The sequence below is a fragment of the Stegodyphus dumicola genome, chromosome 3 (genome assembly GCF_044657685.1).
Source record: "Stegodyphus dumicola isolate Sdum_Otavi_A_Nest chromosome 3, ASM4465768v1".
Taxonomy (NCBI): Eukaryota; Metazoa; Arthropoda; class Arachnida; order Araneae; family Eresidae; genus Stegodyphus; species Stegodyphus dumicola.
The window spans coordinates 251,369,706-251,382,859 of NC_140770.1; the positions used below are offsets into that span (position 1 = coordinate 251,369,706).

Genomic DNA, 13,154 nt, shown 5'->3' on the forward strand with positions numbered 1-13,154 from the left:
AGATTTACGCCAGCAATCCTATCTTAGTGCACCGTTTTCCCACGCGAAATTCATTAAAAATCTGCTATTTCTATCACTTGTACCTGCTTTTATATTTTTAGCAGAAGCTCTGAAATCACCTTGCATAATCTTGTGGAAATCGGAAAAATCCTCTCGTCACAGTATTTGTTAAATTTATCTTTAATGAAAAGATCATCTGTGAAAACTTTATCATCGCCTCACCGGTGACCGAGTGGTTAAAACAGGTGAGTACTGGGAGTTCGATCAGGATTTGATCCGGGGACAACTGGTTGAAACTCGCCTTGTGTGACGGGCGTAAGCCAAGTGTAAGTCAGTTTTCTTAAAAGTACTCCTCGGAAATATAACTTTCTTCCAGATTTTCCTCTGAGGTTTGCAGTATTTAAATATAACATTAACCTTGTAGAGTCATTAGGATTTTTTTAGAGGCAGAAAAGATGAAAAATACGCAACCGCCTTCGCCGGGAATCGAACCACGGACCTCTGGAATAGCGGCCCAGCGTGCTACCGTTACACCACGAAGGCAGGCTAGGGAAGTAGGAGAAATACCTTATAATCTAACCTATATTTTCAACATCATCTACGTCATATCATGTGTAAAATATTTCATCACATCATGTGTAAAATAAAAAATATAGGTAAGATGTAATTCTAACTTCTAAAAGCTCCAATATTCTCCTTTTATTAATTTGGTTATTTCCTTTTCCATCTTTAAAACAGTAAATGATTGTAATAAAGCTCTGTAAACTGCGTCATTTCAAAATTAATCCACGTCATATGATTCTTATATAACGCTAAAGATACAAGTACTATCATAGTACAAGTTTCAGCCTATCATAGTAATAAAATTTGAAAATTGAGGTTTAAGGAAAACCAACTAAGATAAATTTAAACCCAACTAAAATGTTATCTAGATCTTCATGTATATCTAGTATATATCTAGCATATAAACATAACTTCATATATATAGTACAGAAACAGAAGAGCAGATGACGTTGGCAGCACATGAAACCCTAAAAAGAATGCGTAGGTTATAATATATTGCTTAATTTAAATTACTGTAAATATAGTTCTGCTTTATGAGTTAATTAAGGCATTAATTAAAAAATTGTATTAGTAATATTGGCTGCAAATAACATTATTATTGCATTATGTATTTGAAAGCATATTGAGCGTTATATAGGAATCGCATGACAGAGATTAATTTTAAAATGGCACACTTCGAAGGGATTCATTATAAACATGTTGTTATTGTGAAAATAGAAAGAAGAAATGACTAAAAACTTAATGTACTTAAGAAAATTAAAGATAGAATTTTATTTTACATATTCGCAGATTTTATATTTGTAATTAGTGAAAACAGGCTTTAAATCTATCGCCATCGTACATCAGTTCATGAATCATTTCAGACCAAAGTTATTGTCAGATTTCTCGACTGAAGTAATGTTTTATAATTATTTCAAATATTCATTTCGTTTTAAATTTTATTCGCGTAGTTTAGCCTATCTCTGGAAAAGCTTTGAAATCGTATAATTGACGCATCTGCAAAGCTATTTTGAACTTAAATTAGTGAACTAGAAATTTCCATCCGTAAAGTACCATTGTGTCAATATGAACGAATGACATGAATACATTAATGATGTAAAATTAACTGTGCATCAGCTAGCAATCTAAATATTCTGCGCAAGACGTCATAACAGAAAGAAATGAGGAAACATTACTGTTTGAGTCATATTAAAAACAGATTTTCTTCTCATTTAAACAATTATTTCCTCCTTCAGAATAAATCTGCGCAGTTAATGGTGAACCAAATTACAAACTCCTACGAATAAACCAACATCTAATGAAGAGATATTACTATTCTTAAATACCTTTATCTATGCATTCCGTTTCCCTAAAGCATATTATTATATTTTTGCCTTGCTTATATTTGTATCATTATTCCCTCCGTTATCCACTACCTTTAATTGAACATCATTTCATTTCTCGCTTAGCAATTGCCAATAATTCGTGCATAACAATCAGGCATTGGTTTAAGGAATTAGAGCATGCTTAAATTTTTTATCACCGAATGCTGTTATATGAAACTGATTGCTTTAACTTTGCTTTGAAGAGTATTCTTTGCAAGATCATTAATTCATTCTCAAATTTTGCATTAGAAGAAGGCAACGATAAGGTTTGAACGTGTAGGCAGAAAATACATTCCATGTGAAAAAGAAACGTAAAAGCTGATAAATTAAAATTTCCTAAATGTAAAAGCTACAATTTACCAACAAGTTAGTGTTTTTATGGGCAAATTCAGATAATTAAGTTTTCAAATACAATATATTTTTTAAACAAAAATATATTTTATTTAGACAGTATATTTTTTAAACAAAATATTAACTGATTATTCGATATGAATTCTATGTTGTACAGATCCCGTTTACTCCAAAATCACTGTCAACCAGTGGACGAACGATAAATACTTTGAACATTAGTAATCCGACCCGTATCCTAATCCCTGCAAACGAGCTGGCTACGTGGCAGATTTCATGGATTTTCTCTTTCGAGTTATTAGGTTCACCGTAAAGATATTCCTGCTCTAGGCAGATAACCTTAATGCTAGTTGTCATAATCTAAATAATCTAACACCACTTTAAAACTGGCTTTAAACCTGCTATATCACCTATCAGCTTTAAGAAATGATTTTTACAATGTTCGTATGAAATAAAGAATTAAATAAACAGTATCTTCCATCACAGATCTCAGATTTGTTAATTGTCACCGAAGTTATTTTTCTCGTAGAGATTAAGGATTGACGATAGAACTTAATCTGTTGTTTATTTCATAAAATTCGACATATTTCATAAATTTTACAGGACAAGTTTAAATTTCTACAATGAATGAATTTCTTTCAATTCCAGCACCTCATAGTGTGAACGCAGAGCTAGATTAACTATCAAGAAAATAAGCACATACTTAGGGCATTGAGGAGAGCAAATACCTCTCTAAAAACTTCTTTAGGAACGCAAGTAAAGGCGCCATAAAGTTTTCACATTATCCATTTTACAACAGAATGTACAGTGTTTCTAAACTAAGACGAGTGTGGAGATATTGGAGACAAACTGGCTTAAGTGTAAGTGGAAGCATCAAAATCTTTTAAGTGCGTAGGGCTTCTAAATGTCTTAATATAGCATTGTGTGAACATTAAATTGACCGAATGATAAATTCGAAAAGTGCTTTAAAACTACACTGAGGCTACCAATGAAGACTTTGCTGGAAGAAGCGGTCCACCTTCGTCAGCAGATTTCATGTGCGACGTAATTTTAGAGGGACTTAATCATGAATTTTCAGGTCAGAATAATCAAACTGCTTATAAACTGAAGAATTATAAGGCGAAAATCGCTTAGATTCGAGCAATGGACATTTATATGGCAGCCAGATCTACACTATGTGTCATTAGGGAGGATTGCACGAGTTAACAAACCCAATTAAAGACAAATTACCTTCCACAATATTTTAGTTCGGGCTCTGCTTGCAGATTCATTATATTTATCTCGGAGGTGGAAGCACAAAATATCAGGGATACCGTCGTTGGGATTCGAACCTTGGACTCGAGCCTTACATTACAATTACATCACGAAGGCACGAAGGCGAGCGAATAGGAAGGAGAAAATTTCTTACCATTTGTCTGACCGTTAAAAGGGAATTTTTGACGAAATTTCGGCATTAAATAAAAGAAATTCTATATCGAATTTTGAAAATAATCTTCAGGAATATTGTATTGCAATTTCAAATGCGCACAAATGAGAAAGTTCATAAAACTTTAATTAGTGGTGAGAAAATAATTAATTACCAAATTTATTTCAAACAAGCAACAGATAAACAAAGTTAGGTAAAACCGTGCAAAAACACCTCGTTTTATGGAATATGATTTGTTGAAAAAAATAGCTTTATAGAATAAGATTTAATGCTATTCGCAGTATTTATCTCTTTTCTATGCCCCCTCCAAATTTCTAACTTTTTTCTGTAAACTAAACTTCTTAAATTAATTTTTTAATCGTTACTACTAATTCTGAATTTGTTCTAATTGTAATACCGAATTCTGGATTGATCTTCTAATTTTGACTTTTGTTCCTCTAATTATGAATTCTGTACTTCTTTTGACCTTAGTCTGTTGAACCATTAGGTTGCGCAGGAATGCGAAAAAGTGTACATTACCCCCTCCAGGATTCGAACTCCCGATCTCCCGAACACGCATCGAGTATGCTTCCAGTTACAGCACGAATGATGCGGAAAAGAGGGATAAAATACCTTTATAAGTCAACTTTATAAATCTTAATTCAAATTCGAATCCTATTCTAATTCTCCTTTTGATTTTGATTTGTAATTCTAAATTCTAATTCTGAAGTTGATTGTGAATATGAGCGTATATTCCAAAAATACAAGAATGTTCGAATAAACTTTCTTTCTTCTCCTTATTTTTACTCCAGCGTTCGAGGAAAGATGATATTCTCTAGTTTATAGGAGATCAAGTAACGGTGGATATGCGTTACGTGAGTAGAATATTGATCTGATACATTTCCCCTTAGGATGTTTCACACTAAGTCAACTCAACGCTCGTAATAGATTGGTTTTCGAAATTCGTGCTCTGAATAACCACACATCTTTAGTTTTGTAGCCGATCCCTGTAGCTGCGATGCTATTCAATTTTTGCATGTGAAACCAATGGCATGAATTTGAAGCAGGTGCAATAAAACTCATAAACGCTATAAAGCGATCGTATCGTGCTAAAAATGTTAGTTCAGCAAACAATATAAAATATTACTCTCACTAATCTGTGACACTTTCAGTGAATGTTCAACACACACTCAAAATTTTTATAGCCCAAATAACCACGTGAAGTATTCCAGTGCTTCAAAGTTTTCTTCTGCGCATAAAATGTTTCCAATAATGAAGAAATATTTTAGAAAAGAGTTCGCAGTAACAACACACTTTTCTCAAGAAAGTAAGGATAAAATGTCATCGGGAAATATATATTTCTGCTAGGTGTGTCTGAGACCATTATTATCTTACTTTTTCGTTATCCATAAAATGCTAGATTTTTAGGACACTAGCAAAGTAAAATATTTGTTATAAAAATTATTAATAGCTTAATGACCCTAGCTAGTGTATGTTCACGGTTCAGCAAGTAATTGATAATCATAGAAATGAGTTTATACTTTTTAAATTACTTACTTAAGAGATTAAATTTAAAAAGAAACCTAAATTTTTATGTTTTGAGGAATAGAAACAAACTGGTGCCGGGAAATTAAAAATTCATTTCGGGCAGCGATAAAGCATTTATTTCAAATCGCTGGGTCTGTGGATTTAATCTGAAACTCAAAATATGTTTCGCTTCGCTAAATTTCAACACACTTCTTCTAAATCTTAAGGTCCCATTCAGTTTGCACAAAAAATAAAATAAATAAAGAGCAAATTTAATATACGGGTTTGCAGGCTCGCATGTTCGTGTAGAAGATAATGTGTATTCGTTCATAATTTGGTGGCTCTAGATGAAGCTGCTTTTTTTTCACAATGCAAGATCACAATCGATCATAAATAATCTATCATAACTGTATCATGATTGATTCACAATCGATCATACATAAATAAGTACAATCTTCATTATTCAGCAACGGGGGGGGGAAATGCTTTCATTTAGTAAATGCTTATATTTAACTTTTTATATATGTATTTGTTAGCAGCTTTGTCATCCGCAGTCATTTTAAAACACAATAGTAGCAACTTAATTTCGAATAATATCTACACGAGCAAATCTACTTAAAAAACTCCTGGGTAAAAGAAAACCTAATGGAAGTATATTTTCTAGCATAGATGCAACAGGCAGCCATCTTAAAACAGTTATACTGGAATTTTATACTTTCTCTCTTGTTCCACATGAACTAGAATAGACCCTATAATGACCTGGCAAATTCGCACACAGGCGTGAATAAAACTACTGACTCAGAGACGAAGGGTAAAAAAGACCCTTTATTAATTCAAAATAGTCAGAAGAACCGGACTCACAAGAACCTAACCGGCGTCAGGCTAAATCTGATAAGACCAAAATGCTTACTAGCGTAACAGCGAAATAACAACGAAAGGTGCGCTTGGCTAGCCAAACACGGTTTGCAAAACTCAGATATTCACCCGTTTAACTATGCACTTCACTTAACTTTAAATTTACATCCTGGAGAGAGAATGTGAGAGGAAGTTGAGAAGTATAGAATAGGTATCAAAATAAATTCGTTATGCAAAATAAGGAAAACCCTAAATTTTCCCTCGCCAAAATTTAACTATCGCATAACATGGCTTTAAAAGCCTGGATAAGATAGCTAAATTCTAAATCTACATGTGAGTTCACCTTTACAATCTTAATCTACATCTTAACTAAATTTAAGGTTTTACAAATGGACAATGTGGCACATATTCACAATCTTCTTTAGCATTTCTTGTTCTGTCACCATCCAGGTATCTGGATGGAAAATAGTTTAGTTCGTGCTTAAACATATCTTACACTTACCCCACTTTCAACATTTTTTTTAAACAGTCCAACCTTTCCTACATTTACTCATTTCAATCTTTCTACTCATCTTAAGCCTCTCCTTTGCTCTCCAACATTCTGTATTGTAAAATGCGAGCGTAGTTTATGTAAAACGAGTACAACACTTACCAACTACCCCACATTTACTTGTTAGAATTAAACCAACTAGACCTATGCAGACACCCTACAATCAAATCTCAGCCTGAGGTGCTAACGCTATAGAAAATTAACTTAATGTTGGCTGGAGAGCCTAACATTTTACTTTGCATTCATTCTAAATTTATCTTTACTTTCTTTTAGAACAATTCATAAGTAGCATAGACTACTCTTTCATTCGAAGCACAATTTCAAGCATATAAAATACTTTAAGTATTTAAAAACTCAATCATTTTTACATAAATAATTTTTTACTTTACTCAGCTGAAAATAAGCATGAATTAATTACATGCACGAATTTCTAACAATTTGAGTAACGAAGTTTATTTTCTTGATATCATACACACATTTTCCTACCACAGTCTCTACGACCAACGACATTTCGTTCTACATCTGCCAAGATTATTTGCTAAACTTTCTTGCTCCTTATAAACATTTAAAGCTATTTGCTTAATACAAAAATTTTAAATTACTTGCATAACTCTTTTTACCTTCTTGCTAAACACAAAATTGTAAGCTTCTTGCTAAATACAAAATTGTAAGCTTCTCGCTAAATACAAAATTGTAAGCTTCTTGCTAAATTAAGCAAATATTGTCCTCTTCTCGAGGCAAAACTGAAATAAATAGTGCAAGATAGCACTTAAGGTACGCCTAAGAGGTGGACTCACAAGAACCTAACCGGCGTGAGGCTAAATCTGATAAGGCCAAAAGGTTTACTAATATAACAGCTAAATAAGAAGGAAACGTGCGCTTAGCTAGCGAAATACGCTTTGAAATCCTGAGATACTCGCCCGTTTAAATATGCACTTCAGTTAACTTTAAATTTATATCCTGGCGAAAGAATGTGAGGCGAAGTTGAGAAGTCTAGAATAGGTATCAAACTTAAAATAAATTTGTTATGCGAAATAAAGAAAACTCTACTACTTTTCTTCTACTTAATATTTCACGAACAAAATGCTGATTTAATTTGCAGTGTGTTACAGATCAAGAATATCTCATGGCTTCTGAGAATTTCAAAAATTTGGCATAAGTCTTGGATCCGCCATCTTGAAATTGACTTCTTTTTTTTTTTTTTTTTTTTTTTGGTATCTCAGGAATAAAGAGTTACAGTTTTTATACAATACTAAGGTAACAGAAAATGGAAGCAAAAATGAAAGTAGACATTTAAACGAGTTTGTTTCCCTCAAAAAGAATTTCAAATTAAAGACATGGGTTTGAAAATCCATGGATTATGTCCAGCAATGCAGCATTTTTAATATAGCTAATAAATTGAACGGATTAAATATTTATCACTCCACAGTAAATAATATATGATAATTAACAATCATTAATTTTCACTTTAATAATATTTCGATACTTCTCAAGGGAACAAAATATTGTTATCAAAATATCCGTTACTTTATGTGAAGATTTCATGCAGCAATTTCATGCCTACTTAGGAATATGAATTAGCAGCTACTATGTCTATTCATATTCTGAAAATGTATCCACAGAAACAGAATCGCATTTTTCATAAATACAAATATTACTTGGGGTGACTGAAGACTGGTATATCCGTAAAAGAACTTACCCAGCTTTAATTTCTGCAAACGTTGGTGGTAGACATGTACTTTCTGTGCCAAAAATATTTTAGCTAACTGTAGTGAAAATATTTGTATGTAGTAAAAATACTTATATATTTTAATTTCTTATGTAATAAAAATGTGTTAATTTCTGTAGGCTATGAGAAATATTTAATATAATTATTCAGGTGTATAAGTGATAACCAAAATTTTGAATATCAATTTTATCAGCGATGAAATTATAATAGTGATTAAGAGTACATCACGTTGTTTCCGCAATAACCCGAATGATAGGGATAAAATATGTGACCTACAGAGGAGAGCAAAATAAAGTACTTACCTCAGACGTCGTGTTAGTTGAAGAAGAAAATACAAGTTACTCGTCTACAATTTACTCTATTTATCTTTACTATCAAAAATTTTATTGCTGAGCTCACACAAATAAACAAGAAAATTAAATAATCAGATCATAACTATAGTCCTACTATAAATACAGAGCGTCCACTCGTTTATCGATACACTACAGAGCACTATCCATTTGCATCACTTTCTATAAATCACGAAAAACCTGGAATCGAAGATATATGTAGACCAGGAATATACTTATCTTGAAATTTCTTTTGATTTTAAAGCTTCTACCAGTGAATTAATTTGGAGCAGTGCACCACGTGGCGATAGACAACGGATGAGTCTTAAAATTGCACAATGAGATCGTTCATGATTCTTGCTTAAAAAACATCATTCCACCCAGGATGAATTTTCAGCAACTGCATATAGAATGAATATATTCAATAAAAAACTACAGTTTGCTTACTATAAATCAGAATCCATATCCTCGGTCTTTTCAGGAAAGTTAAACGTGCATCATGAAACGAGGTCGTAGGTGAAGAGACAGTCAGTGAAGAGACAGGCCGAAGCCCGTCCTTCACCCTTGAACTCCCAGCAGCCAAGAGAAAGAAACCGGTCCAACAATTGCCACCAAGGGCTTGGACGAAACGATGACGATTCTTGAAGCGATAGTTTGATGATAGATGCCGGCTTGCTAGCACATTCCCTCCGGCCAAAGAAAAAGCACAGATCACCGCATGAACACAGCATGATAAATGCACTTCACTGACGCTGAACACTGCATGATAAATTTCACCGAAACACAGTTCATTGCACGATAAATTTACTGACGCACAACACTCATTACAAGTATGATCTGGTATAATAGTTAAATCAAATGAAAATAGTCAAAAATTATTTTATCATAATTTCACTGTCTGGGATAAGTGCTACACATATGAAGTACAATCAAAAATTAATAACTAATACATATCATACAAGTTACTCATATAGTTACAGTATACACTTTCATTATAATCTGTAGTCAAGTTACAATTTTCTCTTTGTAAATGGAAATTGTAAGCTAATACCTATTTTTACATTCATACATTTTCACTGTTAAACACAACTCTGCATTAATGATCATTTTTTGACAATTTTCTAATTATACAGATTCCATAAATTCTTCTGGATGACATCAATTTTCCCTTGAAATTACTAAATTCATCTAGACCAATTACTCTACAATTTCATTTTTTTTGAACACATTAATTTTCTTCTTCCTCTTTTTATTATTGTTATATATATATATATATATATATATATATATTTTATAAATCCCATGACATTAGTCAACCCGGACCAGCCTGCAGCCAACCAAACGTATGAGTGAAGGTGGCCAACCGACACCCAAACTAATCATGAAATCCCCCCAAAGAATTTTTTTGTTGGAAATAAATCCACTAAATTCCTAACACTTACAAATGTGTGTATGTCTTCTATTTATTTATTTTTTCTAACTTAGTGAACAAGAAAAACAAGCTCGATGAAATAAATGTTCTTAATAAATCAAATTGAACGTTGGATCAACTCTTTTAAAGAATTTGGTATAATGATTTTTTTTAGTTTTGTGGTCTTCGATGTTTTGAATTAAGTAGTTTTTATTTCGAAAAATTTTTATTATTTTGAAAGGTCCATTGAATTTTGGGTGAAAAGCATGAGGTGTTTGTAAAGCCTTTAAAAATACCTCATCTCCAATGTTAAATTTTGGTGGTTCTCTGCCTTTAACAACTTTATTTTGAGACTGAAAATATTTTTCTTCGTTTTGTTTCACTAATTCTCTAGTTGCTTTAATGTGTTCTCTCTGACGTAACAAGTATTGTGAAGGATTATCTACCGTTGCCGGTTCATTATTTGTATCTAGAGGTGTATTGAGTTCTCGCCCAAAAAACAACTGTGCGGGAGTAAATCCTGTCACTATGTGTTTAGAATTGTTGTAATATAGTTTGAAAAAGGCTAATCTATCTGACCATTCGATTACCTTATTGGATAAAGAGGCTATGCTTTCTTTCATAGTTCGATGAACTCTTTCTATGATTCCATTAGACTGTGGATAATAAATGGAGCTTTTTCGGTGTTCAATATTGAGATCTTTTAGCAATTTTTCAAATTCAGCTGAACAAAAATTTGAAGCATTATCAGATAAAATTACTTTCGGAATACCAAATTTTGAAAAATAAAGATTCATACACCTTATTATTGTAGCAGATGTAATATTTGCCAGAGGAATAGCTTCTAAATATCTTGAATAATGATCAATAATAGTTAGAATGAAAAATTTGCCATCATGTGATCTGGGCAATTTACCCACAATGTCAATTGCTAACATTTCTCCAGGTGCTAAATCAGATTTTTTTATATTGCTTGTAATTGTTTTAAATGACCTTGGTTTATTCTCCAAACACTGTTGACATTTTTCACAAAAGTTTTTTGTATCTAAAAACATGCCCTTCCAGAAATACTTTTTCTTAATGAATTCATAAGTTTTACTAGTACCAAAATGCGGAGCATGAGCAATCTCTAAACAAGGTTTTACTAAAGAATTTGGAAGTAGAATTTTATTTTCTAAATGCCTTGTCTTTAAATGATGCGCTCTAGGTCTTAATTTTATCATTACTACACCATTTTTTTATCAATAAAATATTTTCCACAAATATCAGCTTTATTATTGTTAATTTGGCTTAAGATATCCTTAATATTTTTGTCATTTCTTTGGTGATTAACTATATTTTGGATGCTTAACTGAGTATTATCTGAATGAAATAAGTTGATATTGTTTACACTATGAGATGCTTCAGGAACTCTAGAAAGAAAATCTGCAGGATTGGAAAAACCAGGTATATGTTTTAGAGAGTAATCAAAATCTTGTAAATACAACAACCATCTGGCAACAATGTAGGGCTGCTTATCCAGCTACATATGAAAAGTGAGTGGTCTAGCATCAGTTAAAATAGTAAATTTTTTGCCATATAAATGTTCATAAAAATGCTTGACAGAAGAAAAAATAGCATAAAGCTCACGCCTGATCGATGGGTATCTAGACTCAGCAGGAGTGAGAAGTTTCGAATAAAATTCTACAGGAAAGAATTTATCATCAATCTTTTGTAACAGAATACCACACATAGCTACTTTAGAAGCATCAGTGATCAAAAATATCTCATGATTATCATCAATGTTCCTTATAGTTGGTTTGTCCAACATTATTGATTGTAATTTATCAAAAGCATCTTGGCAATCTTGATTCCAAACAAAGGGAACATGTCTTTTAGTTAAGTGTACTATTGGCTGAGTGATCTCAGCAAAATTATGGATTAAATGTCTAAAATAGTTCATCATGCCAAGAAAAGCCTGAACTTGTTTTACATCCTTTGGAATAGGAAATCTTGTAACCTTTGAAATATTTTCTTCAGAAGGAGAAAAACCTGCTTGTGAAATATTGAAACCCAAATAAGTTATTTCAGATTTACAGAGCTGCACTTTAGCTGGATCTAGAGTTAGATTAAATAATTTTAATCTGTCAAACACTTATTGAAGAATTACTTTTAACTCACTCATACTATCAGCTGCAATAATAATGTCGTCTAGAAAAAATTGAACATTACTACCTTTAATGTCATTTAAACATTTTGAAATTAATGTATGGAAATAAGAAGTGCTATTGCGAGCTCCAAAGGGAAGTCTACAAGGATGAAAATTACCCAGTTCGGTGCAAAATGCCAACTTTTCTTTATCAGAGTCCTGCAAATTGATCTGGAAAAAGGCCTGACTTCAAATCCAGTACACAATACAATTTCCTACCAGCAATGTTATGCAAAATCTCAGAAATTTTTGGTAAACAAATTTTGTATGATTCTGTGATACAGTTTAATAGACGATAATCTACAACCATACGAAATCTTGGTGCATTTTTATCTTCACAGGTAAATTCTTTTTCCTAACAAATATTACAGGAAAACTATAACTTGAAGAAGAGGGTTCTATTATGCCTGCTTCTAATAATTTTGCAATTTCTTGTTGAACATACTGTTTTGCAATTTTAGGAATAGGGTAAGGTCTAGTTTGAATTGGGAAATTGTGAAGAAGTTTAAATTCTGGTACAACTTTATCAGTAGATCCTAAAGTATTATATGATTTTGAAAACACAGCATAGTTATTCATTAGCAATTCTATCATTTCATTTTTTGCTTGTTCATTTAAATGATCTAGTTTAAAGTCTGATACATTTAATTCCTCTTTTCTAAGTTTAATTACTTCTTGCAGATTTAGTGTGTTGATTTGTAAAGTCTCATGATTTTTGGGACTAACAATATCCTCAAAGTGAAATGGCACAGCAGTTCCAATAACAGAATTCTTCCTAAAAATTAATTTCTCATTGGTGTTGTTTTCAACAATAGTTTGAATGTGGTTGTGACAATCAACTATATGTAAAGATTCATTGATATGGAACTTATTTTGTGAAGGCT

The 13,154-nt window shown here is 32.1% G+C and overlaps 1 non-coding gene across 1 annotated transcript; it reads right to left on the reverse strand.

Moving 5' to 3' along the window:
- Window positions 1–471: 471 nt before the first annotated feature.
- On the reverse strand, window positions 472–543 carry TRNAS-GCU (transfer RNA serine (anticodon GCU)). The gene has a single exon. It is a non-coding gene; the product is annotated as a tRNA-Ser (tRNA).
- Between the last annotated feature and the right edge of the window lie 12,611 nt (window positions 544–13,154).